The following is a 17,351-nucleotide window of genomic DNA, read 5'->3' on the forward strand; positions in this document are numbered from 1 at the left end:
CATTGTTGTCTGAAGAAATGTCTTTCTCAACATGTTTTTTAGGGTGCTTCTAGATGGAGGACTCTGAGCACTACTAATCAAAAGGCACTGTGCATATCTTCTGTGTGTTTTTTCCTTAACAGATTTTTTTCCTGGTAAGAAAAATAGGCAGAAGAAATATGAGAGGGTTACAAACGGAAGACAATGATGTCTGGACCTTCTCTGAAATTCCATGTTTGACTTTGTAGTACAAAAGCCTTGTTTAAAAGTGCTGAGTCTACTGCCAGCTAGACTGTGATGTTGTGTGTGTGCACGTGCACATTTTAATTCTGGCTCTTTCCAGTTTACTCTATTTTAGCTGTGTATTTTGCATTATTATTGTATTTTAAATTAATGTAATATTTTGGGTTGTTTTTGTTAGCCACTTCACGTATCTCTATTTAGAGATGATGTTGCAGCATATAAACGAGTATGCTGATGGCCTGAAGCATACAGACAACCTCTGATTAAGCTTGTTTAGCAGCATGGTATGTTTCACCATACATAGAACATTCAGGATGTCCACAAGGAGGCACAGGATAGGAACAGATACCGCCTCTAGGCTAGGAGGTAAGGTTGGAGAATAGAGAACAAAGATTCAGCATTTACAAATTTCAGGGTCAGTGAAGCAACATTTTAGCCATTCTTGAATATGTCCAGGATTTGATCCATACTACTATGTTGAGGGATGCTGAAACTTCTCTCTCTGTCTCAACCGGTTTGCACAATTGTTGCAGCCATCATGGCTTATTTAAGTCACGGTAGATTGTGCCGCATGCCATCTGCCGTGATGAATATTCAAGCCACGGTAGGTGATCACTGTGGCTTGTTTGTGTCTTCCAGACCCGGTGACAGTGGGTTGTTGGCATGGTTCTCACACACACACACACCCATGGGCTGTTTTAGGGCTGTGGATCTGTTAACCACCTTCGCCAGGTTCAGATGACAAGATAAGCCATGGCGACTGCCTGCTGCAGTGTGAATATTCAAAATGGCCACCAGCATGCACCATAAGCCACGGTGGGCTTTGGTGATTGTACGAACTCCCCCCCCCCCCGCCACACACACAGGCCCTACCCCCCACAAACCCTTCTTAAATCAGCATTTCTGTCTGTGGGCAGGAAGGAAGGATAAGTCTATGAGGTTTACTTACTGTTCCAAAACTCCTACTATAAAGCAATGTGGCTACCGTAAAAAGAACAAATATTTCACCCACCCCCACCTCTACCCACCCTAACAAATACTTTCTACAGAGTCTATTCTTGGAGGAACTATAGGTTTATAAATACCCAAATTAAGTTTTCTCTCTAGCTTTCAGCATTGGGAATACATCTTTGTTATTAGAATATGGTTGGAATTTATAAACTAGCTCCAGGTTCCTATGTCTTTAAGGCAAAATTCCAAAGAAAATGTGTCAAGAACTAAGAGTGCTTCCAGACTGGTGTTTACTAGCGCTACCCAGTCATTGCGATTTTGCATGTATCTTACAGGGGAACAGAAACTGACTTTCCACAGTCCAGGAGGTATAACGCTTCATGTGTGTACATCCTGCTGTGTTCCATCCATGCTACATGTGACACAGCTGTGTGGACAAGGAGGATCAATTCACCTGAACATGACATTTTAGCAGTGTTCTTTAAAATTATTATTTTATTTGTGCTAAAACACCTTTTCATTTAACTGCTATTACAAAAAATACTCTACTAAAATGACACTGACTAGAAAGGTAGTAGCAAAGCTGTGCTGAAGTGTTGTTGTTGTTCAGTCGTTAAGTCGTGTCCGACTCTTCGTGGCCCCATGGACCATAGCACGCCAGCCCTTCCTGTCCTCCGCTATCTCCCGGAGCGTGCTCAAGTTCATATTCATTGCATCAGCTGTCCCCTTCTCCTTTTGCCTTCAGTCTTTCCCAGCATCAGGGTCTTTTCCAGGGAGTTTTCTCTTCACATTAGGTGGCCAAAATATTTGAGCTTCAGCTTCAGTATCTGTCCTTCCAATGTAGGATTTTGAGCATAACCTTGCTGGCATGTGAAATGAGCGCAATTGTGCCGTAGTTTGAACACTCTTGGGCATTGCCCTTCTTTGGAACTGGAATGTAAACTGACCTTTTCCAGTCTTGTGGCCACTGCTGAGTGTTCCAAATTTGTTGGCATATTGAATGCAGCACTTTAACAGCATCATCTTTTAGGATTTTAAATAGCTCAGCTGGAATACTGTCATCTCTGCTAGGTTTGTTGTTACTAATGCTTCCTAAGGCCCACTTGACTTCACTCTCTAGGATGTCCGGCTCAAGTTCAGTGACCGCACTATCATGGCTATCAGGGACATTCAGATCTTTCCTGTATAGTTCTTCTGTGTATTCTTGCCACCTCTTCTTAATCTCATCTGCTTCTGTTAGGTCCCTGTCTTCTTTCTCCTTTATCGTGCCCGTTTTTGCACAAAACGTTCCCTTGAGATCTCCGATTTTCTTGACAAGATCTCTAGTCTTTCCCATTTTATTGTTTTCCTCGATTTCTTTGCATTGTTCATTTAAGAAGGCCTTCTTGTCTCTCCTTGCTATTCTCTGGAACTCTGCATTCAGTTGGATATATCTTCCCCTTTCTCCCTTGCGTTTTACTTCCCTTCTTTCCTCAGCTACTTGTAAAGCCTCATCAGACAGTCACTTTGCTTTCTTGCATTTCTTTTTCTTTGGGATGGATTGAGTTGCTGCCTCCTGAACAATGTTACAGACCTCCGTCCATAGTTCCTCAAGCACTCTGTCTATCAGGTCTAATCCCTTAAATCTATTCCTCACCTCCACTGTATATTCATAAGGGATATGATTTAGGTCATACCTGAATGGTTTAGTGGTTTTCCTGATGTTCTTCAATTTAAGCCGAAATTTTGCAAGAAGCAGCTCACGATCTGAGCCACAGTCAGCTCCAGGTCTTGTTTTTACTGACTGTATAGAGCTTCTCCATCTTTGGCTGCAAAGAACATAATCAATCTGATTTCAATATTGACCATCTGGTGATGTCCATGTGTAGAGTCGCCTCTTGTGCTGTTGGAAAAGAGTGTTTGCTATGATCAGCGTGTTCTCTCGGCAAAACTCTATTAGCCTTTGTCCTGCTTCATTTTGTACACCAAGGCCATGCCTCTCTGTTATTCCAGTGATTTCTTGACTTCCTACTTTAGCATTCCAATCTCCTATGATGAAGAGGACATCTTTTTTTGGTGTTAGTTCTAGAAGGTGTTGTAGGTCTTCATAGAACCGATCAACCTCAGCTTCTTCAGCCTCAGTGGTTGGGGCAGAGACTTGAATTACTGTGATGTTGAATGGTTTGCCCAGGATTCGTACTGAGATCATTCTATCATTTTTAAGATTGTACCCCAGTACTGCTTTTCCCACCCTTTTGTTGACTATGAGTGCTACTCCATTTCTTCTAAGGGATTCTTGCCCACAGTAGTAGATATAATGGTCACCTGAATTAAATTTGCCCATGCCTGTCCATTTTAGTTTGCTGATTCCCAAGATGTCGATGTTCAATCTTGCCATCTCATGTTTGACTACCTCCAGCTTACCTTGATTCATTGATCTTACATTTAGGGATGTACGAAAGACACTCACCTTTCGCGGATTATGTTGGTGGGGGGGGAGGCGCTCCGTCCCTCGCCCCGGAATCCTGGACGGGGGGGAGGCGCTCCGTTCCTCCCCCTCGGAATCCTGGCTGGCCGGCTGTGCTCCGCAGGGATTCTGCGGAGCTGCCAGCTGGCTCCGCCAGCAGCTGGACATCCGGCTGCTGGCTAGCAGGGACGCAAATGGCGGCGGCCATAGCCTCCGCCGTTTGCGTCCCTGCAGTCAGCTGTGATACGCTACGTAAAGGTTTATGTAGCCTATCACGGCTGACTTAAAAAAACAACAACAACAAGTGTACGCAAATGCGTTCCTTATTTTGGCACGTCTTAGTCTACGTCAAGATTTACGTAGACTAAGACGGCAAAAATAAGGGGAGCGCAAATAGCGTAGCAGACGTAGACTACGACGTGCCAAAATGAGGAATGCAAATGGCGGTGGCTGTGGCTGCCGCCATTTGCATACGCGCATTGTTTTTTTTTTTTAAGTCAGCCGTGATAGGCTACGTAAACATTTATGTAGCCTATCACGTTTTTTTTTTTAAACCTAGCCGTGATCGGCTACATAAATGTTTACGTAGCCTATCATGTCTCTCTCTTTTTTTTTTTAATTGGAAATGGCGGCGGTGGCAGCCGGTCGGAAGACCGGCCGCCACAGCTGCCACCGAACCGCCGCCGCAGCCGCCACCGCCGGAAAGATCCGCCCCAGGTAAGTCTCGTCCCGGGGGGGTGGGGGGGCAGACCGTTCCGCGACCGATTTCGTGGGGCCGAATGCGCTGGCATTCAGCCTCCCCGAGATCCGTGGCGGAATTCTCTGACATCCCTACTTACATTCCAGGTTCCTAAACAATATTGTTCTTTACAGCATCGGACTTTCTTTTCACCACCAGACACATCCACAGCTGAGTGTCCACAGCTTTGGCCCAGCCGCTTCACTCTTTCTGGCACTACTTGGAAATTCCCTCTGCTCTTTCCCAGTAGTATATTGGACACCTTCCGACCTGAGGGGCTCATCTTCTGGCGTCATATCTTTTAGCCTTGTGATACCTTCCATGGGGTTTTCTTGGCAAGAATACTGGAGTGGGTTGCCATTTCCTTCTCCAGTGGACCACATTTTGTCAGAACTCTCCGCCATGACCTGTCTGTCTTGGGTGGCCCTGCACTGCATAGCTTATGTCTTCACTGAGTTACGCAAGCGCCTTTGCCACATCAAGGCAGTGATCCATGAAGGTGTGCTGAAGTGTAGATATATGGTAAACGGCTCAACTCCCCAATGTGTCACACCATACATATAAAAAACACACTTCTTCAAAAAGAAAGAAAGAAAGACACATGAGTAGTGCTAAGAAGATCAACACCTGTGGAGATTGTGTTCCATTCTTCCAAAAATCAAAATCAGATTTTCTGAGGTTTCAAAAGAGACAGAAGCAGCACAGGAAAAACGCAGTGATTTAAAAAGTGAGTGAACTAAGGGTAACAGTTCTGCATTAAACTTTGGCAAGCACCCTAAATCCCATTGAACTCAGTGGAACTTGTTTGTTGAGTAAGCATTTTAAAGGTTGGGCTGCAAATCTTTTGTGTTCAGAAACAATTACACTTTTCTTCCTGTGCTGAAAGGTAGTGCCCGCCCACACCCCACCATCCTACTGGGTGTCAACAACTGGCACCACAGAACATCAGATGAAAAGACAGGCCAAGCAGTGGGGGGAAACCCCAATGAATTCTACCTAGTCCTTGAAGACTTAAGACTATTAGCCTCTTTGAATGCCATTTTGGGGTATGTGTGGAAAGGTGGGGTATAAATCAAATCAAATGAAGTAAATAGTATTAGGACCATGGAGTCAGTTGAGAAATTGTAACCCTAAATCTGTAACTTCTACTACCTCTGCAAGATCAATATATATGTCACCTAAAATTACAGAGGAATCAGTGCACTCAAAGGAGACAAAACTGTCTGCAAGTCCCTTCAGCAGACTTTTATTCTGTTCTCAGATTGTTAGGCTCTATGACCTAAATATGGTAACTCATATTTAACAGCCAAAACAAAGAAAACATTTGTCTGCTCTGTTTTAACAAAGGTCTCCAGCACATCTATGATTCCACTGTCTTCACTAGGATCTAATTATCCCCTTAAGCATTTACTAAATGAGACTCCACTTTTGTACCAGACAGTTACAAAACCCAGTTAGAACAAGTAAAGGAGAAAATATCTAGTAGTGACATTGGTGATGGTGAAGAGAAAAACAATAGGACCTCGAAAGAGCAGTTTTAAGAGAAGTAGTGTTGTCAATCAGCCAAAGATGTATTTTTTAGTTTAAAATTTTGGTCAATAGATGGAAGAAATTTAAACACATTTGCATATTACCAAAATCTCAAAATATTAAACTTCATAAGCTACTGATGGAAGTGTAAGATAACTGACTATAAGCAAAGAACAAACAAAAATAACAAAAACAGAAAAGCTATTAATTGTTCCACTCCACTAGAACCAAAGTAGCCTCACAAAATATACATGTCTTAGTATCTTGGCCCTGTTGATTAAATTTTGCTCTCAGTGATGAATCAACTAAGGGTGCAATCCTATTCAGATAGGCGGCTGCCTCCGAACTTGGAGGCAACCACCTATCCAAAGCAGGGCAGGAGAAGCATGAAGGAGATTGTTCTCTCTGCGCTTCTCCTGCCCTGCATTTTCGGCTAGACAGCCAATTCTGACCATCTAGCCATGGGAGGGTTGAGTGGTGGAGGAGGCTGCTGTACGACACACTGGATGTGTCATACAGGCATTTCTGCCCTCACCGCCCCAGAACGCCCCCAGCCACGCTCCTTTTCGGCTGTTCCGCACTCCTCTTGTGAGTGTGGAGGACAGGGCTCTTCCGCGCTGCCTCCGAGGCAGTGCGGAAGTAGGGGGAGGTCAGTTCCCGGAAAACCAGATATCCTATGGCTGTCTAGCTGCTGTCTAGAAGCCACAGGATTGTTCCCTAAAGCTTTAATTTATTAATCTACTGATTATAAATTGCGGACCTCGAGGAGAGCTATGAGAAACTGGAGGAAAGGAGGAAACAGTTTTATTATTATGAGAGGACCTCGGAATAATTACTCAGGTTTGCTCTGATTCTATTAGGCAACAGGAAATGTTTGATGTACATCACAAGCCAGCTTGTCTGTTTAATACAGAACTTTTAACCTGAGCTAGGATACCAACCTTATGAATATAATGCTGCTACCCAGATACTTGGTGTGGGGTTGAGTGTTTTTCCTCATATGTATGGGTATGTATACTAGATACTAGAGTTAAATGGACACATATACTAGATACTAGCATTAATCTGATTTAGCAGTTTCTACTAAAAAAAAAAGGCCTTTGCTGCCATATGATGCTCTGTGCAACTCCTATCACCCTCTCATTTTATATCTATTAGACCTTACTGAGAGCCTCAAGCCACCTCCATGAGACAATGTGCTCCCTTATCAGAACAGAATGTTATCTGGCTTCCTGTCTCAAGCTACTGCTTCCACGGAGAAACACAGACACACATTTGAGAAAGAAGAAAGAGCAGACTTATGAAAACAAGTGAAGTATGCAGAATGGTATGACAATTTTTCCTTTCTAAGAAGAAGGGAAAGAGCTGCTTTAGTTTTTTTAAGAGTTAACTTTTGAAGAATGTAACTGATAAAAATACATGAGCTGTGCACAATCCAGTCGCAGTAAAATCAATGGGACAAGTCCAGCCCCTAACAGGAGTGTGTCTGTTCAAGGTTCTAGCCAGCCTGGACACAGGGGCCTTGCAGTGCTACTCAGGCTTGAAGGACAGAAGGACATTTTAGGAAGAAGAAAACAATGATACCTTTTCACCATTGACCCTCTACACACCTGCTGGCACACCTAAGCATGGCCCCCTGCCATCCCACAGCCCCCTGAGGGAGGGATCTGTCCACTCCATTCTCGGGGGCGGGGCTGCTCCACAGCAGGGGGGAGGGGGCAACTGTATAAATCTCTCCCTTGGACTACTCCCCCCCCGCCCCGCTTCAAACACTACTGACTGCAAAGCCATGTGCTGGTTAGGGAAGTCTGCCACCTAGTGACTGAAGTTGGTACTGCAAAGCAGAAGTTGAACTCAGTGAAATGGGGAGTACCTTCCAATTCTGACACATTTAATTTTCAGTTTTGGATGAACATTTCTGCTTTGGGTAGGTGTTAAAAGGTTTTAGGAGGAAGAAAGGAGGAAACAGTTTTATTATTATGTTTTAGGACAGAGGACCTCGGAATAATTACTCAGGTTTGCTCTGATTCTATTAGGCAAACATACATCATATGTTTGATGTACATCACAAGCCAGCTAGTCTGTTTAATACAGAACTTTTAACCTGAGCTAGGATAGCAACCTTATGAATATAATGCTACTACCCATATACTTTAAAATTAATCAAAACGAATGAATGCATTTTACAAACCAAATAATCCCGAGGTGCACATACCTAGGGTCCCCTTAGTATGCATGCCAAATTTCAAGTGTCTAGGTTGCATGGTCTTGGCACTGACCGACACACATTCTTTTTTATTATTATAGATAACCAGGATTTGAAACCAGGATTTAAAGTTAGTTTCAAATCCTATTTAAACAGGAATCCAATTTAACTATAACAACAACAACAACAACAACTTAACTGTGATTACCATAGGTGCCAATATAGTTCGTGACTGTGATTAAGTCAGGAGGAGGAGGGGAGGGGCTGGAGTTAGGGAGCACATGATTCCATGATCTACTCACATTCTCTTAATAGAGGTTAAGAGGATGTCTCCACTGACAATGGGTGAAAATATCCATGCAAGTTAAGGATAAAAAAAAGATAAGAATCCTGTACTCTTGGATCTGAGTAAGATATGAGTATCAGAAGGAAGCCTTGCATGAATTATGAACAAAACCAAACAAGGGAAGAGAAGTAAGAAAGATTATTGGTATGGAAAAATAATTAAATAAATTTGGATTTATTTATTCTCCAGAGAAGCAATTCGGTCATTCCCCAACATGCCAAACCCTTCAAGCTGCGTACTGACTGCCTGTATCAGACAGACAAACACCATTTCCTCCATTATGGATAAATTCACATAACTTGTAAGGTTAGGTCCCCTTAGAATACATCAACAATGGTTATTAGAAACCCTATAAGAAAGGCTTGGCACTAGATGAAGCCTTAATACAGGGAAAAGTTAAATTTGTTCCTTAGACTAACCCTGCCAAATGTCAAATTATAGATTGGAAGTAACCAGCCTTGGCATGAAAACTCAAAACTTCAGTGCTGGCTGCACAAAAGAGGCTGGTTGTTGTTTTTATAAAATAATCCCCTATGTGCTAGCTGTGTTGGTTAACGCTACCTGTCTCTCCAAAATGCATGATTTAACTGTTATACAAACTTAGGTCTCAGAAATTAAATTCTCTGAAATTGTAAATAGTTTACTATGGAAAGTTGTGAATAGCAAAGTCTACTACATTTACAAGTACTGGCTTCAGTTTATTGTCAAGCCTTGCCATAATAGATAAAATATACAAAAATTACCAGTGTTTAGTTTGAAAAAAGCAATGGCAATGCCATATAAAACCATAATGATATGTCAACATTAAAGTGATCCACTATTCTTTGATCTGATACTTTAGCAGTTTTAGGGTGCAATCCTATGCATATTTAGACAGAAAGAAGTCCTACAACTCCCAGCGTTCTCCAGCCAGCTAAACATGCATAGGATTGCACTCTAAATCCCCATTGCCACCATCTAAGATATACACAATTTGATATTGAATTGAACAGAATCTAATCCAACATAATGGTTGAGCAAGTGGCTTCAAACCAGTGAAGCAGTTTTCAGTTTTTTTGATCCAAGCTACTTCAACTGACTTTAGTATCAATGAGTCTTCTTAGGCTACAGGTGAGAGTCACATGGTTCAGTGCTCATCTACATCAAAATATTTTGTGTATGGAAAGCCAACCAGGGGAAAAGATTTTAGCATATCCTGCCCTCTAATATGCACACAGAGAACTAGGAGAAATTTTAAAATATTCTTTTTAAAAAACCAAAAATATGAAGCTGTATTTAAATATGCAATCCATATCTTCATGAATGGGTACAGTTCTAGGAAGACTGAAGTACATGCTGTTTCTGAATTTGAACAACTGGCTCATAGTGCACATGCGAAGGGCTTACAATATAACATTTCAGTCCTAAACGCGTAAGTATATCATATTGTAATGATAGCAACCCAAAAGGGATAGTGGGTACATGGAATGTCTATAGCTGCCTCTAGGAAGAAGAGTGCAGGAAACCTTTGAACTCACAGTTCTTACAATGGCAGGCAATGGCCCCTATTTAGGGCTGCACGTACAGTCTAATGCATACATGGAGCGCCTTTATATGCAGACTTTCCTCCATTCACTTCAATGAGTATTCCCATGTTGACATCCTTTTTTTTTATGTGGAACTGCCCCTCCACTAAAGTTTATGGGGAAGTTATTTTGCTTAGGGGGAGCTTCATACTGGAGCAGCCATAGTTCAGTGGTAGAACACATGCTTCACATGCAGAAAGTTCCAGGTTCAATCTCTGACTTCACCAGGTAGGCCTGAAAAAACTCCTGTCTGAAAAACTGGAGAGCTGCTGCCAGTCAGTGTTGATAATACTGGGTTAGATGGACCAATGGTCTAACTGGTTATAAGGCAGCTTCCTATATGCACCAAAGCTCCCTTGTCTTAAATGGAATGATTGGGACACATGTCTTTTGCATATGGCTATAGTCCTAAGAACCTCATCTTGCAGGGCAAATGAATCCGAAATTAGCAGGATTTATATCTAGTGTGTTTAGATTTTTTAAAATTTTACTTAGTGTGTTTAAAATTTGTGGTACTAGTAAAAATACTAATTTAAAAATAAGTAGCATCCATATGATCCTGCCTGTTCTCTGGGATCGTCTGAGGCCATTCTTTAGATACTAACTTCATCATCACAGATACAGCAAGGACAATCGAGATCAGGGTTTTTCAGTGGTGGCACCCCAGTCGTGGTATGCTCTCGTTAAAGAAGCTTGCCTATCATCTTTGTTCTCTTTCTGGCACCAGGAGGAAACATTTTTGCTGTTTCTCTAAGTAGTCCACATTTCCACTCTACTGTGTTGAAATCAGGGAAGTTCTGATAGCAGCCATGTTTGCACAGCACACTAAACCATAGTATAGTGTGAAATGCATGAGCAGAAACAAGTTGCAGCAATTCCCAGGATTGCATGCTCTCTGCTTCTCCTTCTGTGGTTAACATTAACTATGATTCATTTAAATAAACTAGCTTCAGAAACCTTGGTCTGAAGTTGGCTTGTCTTAGGCTAACTATGATTAATATTAGCCAGACTTTGTCATTCCATAGGACCCAACAAGCCACTGTTAACCAAAAACATAAACAAAAGCTTCTAACATCCTCCTTTGGTCCACATGGGATGAGATGGGATAGCATACAAGCCCAAAGTTTGATGTAGTTCATTCCTGCTGGTGCATACCATGTTATACCATGGTTTAGTGTGACATGTGACCGTGGCCATTATGTAAGGTATTTTAGTTGATAATTTTGTCCATATTTATGTACATTGTGCACAGTTTTAATATTTAGAGAATCAAAACTCTTTAATGCCTTCGCAAGAGAGAAGTAAAAATGTTTGCGAAATATAACTTACCAAAAAGATTAGCTTCTGTTTTGCACACAAATATTTTCTTGAAGTTGGTACTTCTGAGGGAAAAAAAGCAAACCACTGTAAGTGTATCTCTAAGTAGAATAGACATAACAATCCCCCCAAAGTTAAAAACTTTTAGTCACAATTTTAATGGGAGAGCGCAGTAAGCTCTTGCTTGAAATCAATAAGAATGATAAATGTTTAACTTTGGCTAGATTTTGTCCTATAAGCCCCAATCCAGTTCTTAACACATATCGTTTCACATGACTGGTTGCACCTGATTGTAGATGGAGACAACACACACATCTAAATGAACACCCAACTGAAAGTAATGTTGTGCAGATAGATGACATCTGCATCCAGATGTGCATCCAATTTACACCATTGGCTCCTGTTCCAGCAAGTGTTAGTCATGCAGAAACCTGCTTCCATTCACAAATCTTCTTGTCTACAATTGTCAATGTAGACAATGTTAGGTATGGAGAAGATATTGTTAGGTACATTTAAGACTGTTTTGTAATAATCCTTAAGCTATCACAGAAGAATCTAACAACACAGATCAGTGCAGAAGTTATTGGTGGGGGTGAGGTAAGAGATATAAACCTTATGAGCCCAAATAATTAAGCATAAAGGTGAGACGATGCCTATCACTTTTTCATATATTTTGCTTTCATCCTGGATCTTATCTAAAGCCAAATGTTGAAATTAATAGCATTCTTTTAACTGACCTCAGTGGACTTTGCCTCAAATCCATAATGTAGTTGTTAATCTCACTTATTCATAATCACACAGTCTTTAACAGGAATACTTGGTATCTGCAAAATACATCTTTAGCTCAATCGCTACTAAAGCTAAGAATACTGCAGATTTTCCAAGTTCTCTTTCTCAACTTCCTCTTGAACACTGTCTGCCTACCTACTCTCATTGTGAATGTGTCCTTGCTTCCCAATCTGATATGCTATTTTATTTCAACAAAGAATGCTTAATGTTTTCTATAGTATAGAGAAATTGTATTTCCCTACTCCAAATAAAGATTAGGAAGCACTTCTACAATGGATGAAGTGCACAGAGATGGTACTTTATTGGAGGTTTTAAATGAGAAAAATGGACGTGGCTTAGGAATGTGACAAACTGAAGTGGTCTGCACATAAAAATAGCCCATGGTTTAAACAACCCATGGGTTGTCATACATGAGCGGGACCACTGCCTCCTGCACGCCTGTGACTTCAGTTTTTAATCAACAACCTACAATCAGCTGGGCTGTAGGTTGTTGAGCATGACATGTGAACCCAGAGTGCTGGGTGCTGTTTAAGGGATAAACAACCTAAACAACCCAGCACTCCAGGTTCGCATATCATGTTCAGCAACCTATGAATGGACCGATCATAGGCTGTTGATTAAACGTGGAAGTCGTGGGTGCAACAAAGGCTGCATGCCTGCTCTCTCCCTCTCGTTCCTAACCCACAGACTATTGTTACATGTGAATTGGCTCACTGCCTTAAGGCAGAAGTTGAACTCAGTGAAATGGGGAGTACCTTCCCATTCCGACACATTTAATTTTCAGTTTTGGATGTACATTTCTGCTTTGGGTAGGTTTTCTTCTATCACAATGAAGAAAAAATGCACTTTGATAAAGTGAAATATGCTTTATATACTCTAAATACTATTGTTATCATCATCACCACAGGGTGGTAAAGTTAAACAAAACTACACTGGGAAGTGATTCCTGTAAAACCTTTCAGAACCAATACTGAATATACTTTAACATAAACTCGTGAGCAGCCTAATTTTTTCCTCACTTTTGGATGTGTAGACTTCAGTGGAATTATTTCTAATTCACACCATCACAAGCTTTTTTTTTTTTTTTTAAAAGAGCAGCCAAAGCTATGTCTTTTCTTCAAAAATATTTTTTTTCTTCAAAAATTCAGAATAAAAATCCTTAATCACCCAAGTATACCGGAGCACAGAGTGTGAGAGTTAAAAGGTTAACATTGGCTTCTTATGGTGACATAACACAGGCTGCTTAGGCAATCATAAGTGTGTAGAGACATGATAATTCACTGGGTGGGGATTGGGAGTTGTAGGGCAGTGACAGGGGGCCGGGTTTGGGCTACTGATCTACCAGAAACAGCCTGAAACAGGAAAGAGCACACATATGCTACTTGGAATGTATGACGCAAACCCCAGCCTTGAAACAAAGAACAGGAAACAGCTCTGCAGGCTAGGCTGGAAAGAAAGCACAGAGAAACGTTTAGGTGGCCCTCCCTGACCTCTATATTCATGTGCAGCTGGAATTTTTAAAAACAAACAAACAAACAAACAAACAACGTGGGTGTAAGTGTTTGGTCAATGGGTGTGAGTAAAAACTACCGTCTCTGCATAGGAGAACTGCCCTTAACAAACACTGGGTTAATATCTATACTGGACAACATAACCCCAACATGTGATTTCTTTTTCTTCCATTACAGCTCAAACTAATTAACCCTGGACTCCCTGTACATTTTGTTTTTAAACACTCTGTAATTATGAACAACAAATACAAACTTTTATCAAGACACAAAGCAGACTCTTGGTCCCAATAAGTACATTCTTTCAAAAAGAAAAAAATGAACAGCTAATTATCAGAGCTGTTCTATGGCACTTGCTAGCCTGCCTCTTCCATCCACACAAGATCTCCTTGGTATGAGAAGACACTACAAACAACTTAGTGTATAATGATAGTACCATGAATATAATATATTACATGCAGAATTAATTTATTAAAAACAAAATACCATTAAGACACATTACAGAAAGAAAATACCATGACAGTAAGCTGCCTTGGATGTCATAATTAACCAAGATTTATTGTGATGTGAACAAGCTGCAACAAGCCTTGGGCTCACATAGTACTATCTCAGGTTGGCCATAAAGAGGAGGAATTCAGAAACATTTGCTTCCATTTTTTAAAACACTCACAGCTTGTCATTTTGTCCAAACCTGACTAACAGTGATTAATCTTAACTTTTGTTCGAAACAGGCCAACTTTTAACCATGGGTTATGAATCTGGCTTGTTTCAAACAAACCACAGTTTAGAGTTTGGATGCCACACTAAACTGTGGTTAATTAAAAACAGAAGCAAACATTTCTATCTCCTCTTTGTGTCCGCACCAGAACAGAAGCAAGCCAGCCCAAGGCTTGCTGATGCTCATTCCCATCACGATTAAGTCATGGTTTATCATGACATCTGAACTGACCCATAGACAGACCACAATACTGTCCAGAAAGACGAAAGACCATTTTATATCTGGTTTTATTTCTATCTATTGCACTGCTTTTATGGAATTCATTTTTTACTAAAACATATTACGATCTAGATCAGTAACACAGGTCTGCTGTAACAGCTGTGAAAGGAGTATAGGAAAGTGCTACATTGCATTGACTAGCATCATAGCAACTAGCAAATTTTATTACAGGAATTTTGATATGGTTCTAAATCAGTAATCTTCAACAGGCTACTGTAGAGTCCTACTTATCTTAATCTAGTCTCAGTGTTTTACCCCTTTCTCAGCTAAATCAATGAGGCTTAAAGTGTTAAGGTTATGCTTGGACCCACCCTCATAACTGATATGCATTTTCTAAACAGAGCGCCATTTCTGTTATTTCCTTTGTTTTCAGCATTCCAAAATATAAGTACAAAATCCATTTAGTATGCAATTCTATACATATTTATTCAGAATTAAGTACCAATGGGGCTTACTGCAAAGTAAATGTATGCACAAGATTGTAGCCTTAGATTGCTATAGGCCTGCCTTTTCTGAACACCTGTGAAGGTTCATCTAGCTTTCCCCAACCTGGTGCCCTCCAGATGTCTGATTACAACTCCCATAATTCCTAAGCTAGCATGGGCAATGGATGATGGGAGCTGTAGTCCAACACATCTGGGACACCAGGTTGGGATGGCTAACTCATCTTCTTTATTTACTAGATTATAACTTTAGTTTGGACAGATTACTTTGGTGATTGTAAAAAAACAAGGCAGAACAGCAAGCTGCTTTGACAATCAAGTTTCACTGTTATTAGACACTGTTATTCTCAATATTATTTTATTTTTCATATCTATGTTTACCAGTATAAAATTCAGTCAAAGTAAAACCTGGACGTCTGCTTGGATAAAAAGAAACTATTCCTGTGCTTTGATGGGATGGGGGGGGGGGGAAGAAAAGGTAATCTGAAAGCATTAGTGCTACAAAACAAAAGTTTTAACGCAAAGTTAGGTTGATGTACATTATCCGTAGGTCAAAATGTTAATCTAATCTAGATTTGAGTCCTATGATGCAGCAACTAATGAGGCAAACTATAAAAGCTTGTACTACTCTATGGAAAAAATGTTACAGTGCATTTTGTTGGCTTTCAGTGCAGATAATAAAAATGTTTAAAGATTTAAAACTACAACTTAAACCTCTGAAGGCCTCAGCATCAATGCAAGGTTTAGATTTTCCCAGCAACTGAAAAAATTGAGCCCTGTGAACTGTGGCACTTCCTGCATTTACAAAAGGCCATACACAACTGTGCAAGAGTTACTGTTCAACTGGCAGCATGTGTAGAAGTAACTCAGCAGAAGAATCAGTGGGGACAAGAGGACCAATTTCATCTAATTTCTGCATTAAGGAGAAAGCTAAATGTTAATCTACATGGAAATGTGTTGTCTTGAGGATTCTAGTACAATTTCCTCAGATAGAAACTAGGATTTTAATTTGTTATATTCCACATCTATGGCATTTAAGTATGAAACTTGCATCTGACAAACATTTAAGTAGTATTAAACTGTCTTTAAGCACAAGGAAGGCAACTTTCAGAAAAGAAGGAAGCCAAGTATTGCTGTTATTTACATTGATAGTCACGTGTGAGAGACATTCTACCATGTTTCCTTAACATAATTCAATACAGTCAGCTTTGGTGCATATTTAATGTGTGTGTGTTTAAAAAATGAAAATACATTGATCCCTGTTGAAGAGTCTCTTTGGCCAATGAAAATAAAACATGGGCAGACGATTCTTCTCCAATGGTATCATTCTTACCATAATTCCTACTTTAAACGGTACACATGACATCTTCACCTCAAGACAAATGTGTACTCCAACAGAAACAAAGCAACAAAGCAAATCAATTATGTTCAAATTTAGTTTTGTTCTTTAACACTACATTCTTTACCCAAATAGTGACTAAATTGGTGGATAGTAATAGAATCACTTTTTAATTTAAAAGCTACTTTAAATAGGAGAATGTCTGACATTACTTGCCTAGGTATCTAGGTACAAAACCCCAAGGCTACACAAATCACCTTCTTCTCGTCTTTGTATGTGTAGAAACTACACAACTTGATGTACTCTCTGTATTTCCTTCCTCCTTGAGAAAAGCTGGACCCCCCCCCCCTCTACACACACACTACAGGGCAACTTTACTGACATCTTAATGATTTAAATGGGGCTTCTCCAAGGATGCGATGATGTAGGCAGTTGAGGCTCACTGTTGTCAAAAAAGCATCCTATGCAGTGACGACTGAAATCAATATATGGAGCACGAACACACATGGAGCAATATTCTTTCCCACTTGAAGACAGGAAAGTATCCCATGGAGTGAGCTGAAAATTCTGTCAAATCCAGTATTCCAGTGATTCCAGGTGTTCCTTAAAAAAAAAAAAAAAGGCCCTCAAGACAGAGGTGGTACCCTAGGCTTTTGTCAGATTCCTCGCATTCCGTATCACCACAGCTCCAAATGACAGGATGAATGGCTCATATTTCAGTAGAAGCAAAAAACCCGGAACACAAAGGATGCGCCCCCCTCTGCAACCCAACGACCCTCAATTCCATTGCAGACCAGTGGATACGTGTGAACGCAAAGCTGCAGCGTCCGTTCAGCCATGAACCCGGCCTCTGGTAATCCAAGCGGCAAGTCTTGTCTCTCCTTACCTACCCACTCACTCACTCACCCCGGGGTGCTAGAGAGAGAGATTCCACCTCCTGCCCCCCCCCCCGG

The 17,351-nt window shown here is 40.8% G+C and overlaps 1 protein-coding gene across 5 annotated transcripts in view; it reads right to left on the reverse strand.

The window, feature by feature from the left end:
* The window catches only part of KLF3 (KLF transcription factor 3), a 52,313-nt gene that overhangs the window by 33,776 nt on the left and 1,186 nt on the right, over nt 1-17,351 (reverse strand). For 3 of the 5 annotated variants that reach the window (XM_084856947.1, XM_084856951.1, XM_084856950.1), the window contains exon 2: nt 11,335-11,387. The gene's annotated coding sequence lies outside the window, so the exon portion shown is untranslated. Of the gene's footprint in view, nt 1-11,334; nt 17,002-17,351 lie in introns of all 5 variants that reach the window. The other 2 variants (XM_084856949.1, XM_084856948.1) reach the window with 2 other exon arrangements.

Source organism: Heloderma suspectum, chromosome 5 (genome assembly GCF_057233095.1).
Source record: "Heloderma suspectum isolate Gila_16-S chromosome 5, 16-S_ref, whole genome shotgun sequence".
Classification (NCBI taxonomy): Eukaryota; Metazoa; Chordata; class Lepidosauria; order Squamata; family Helodermatidae; genus Heloderma; species Heloderma suspectum.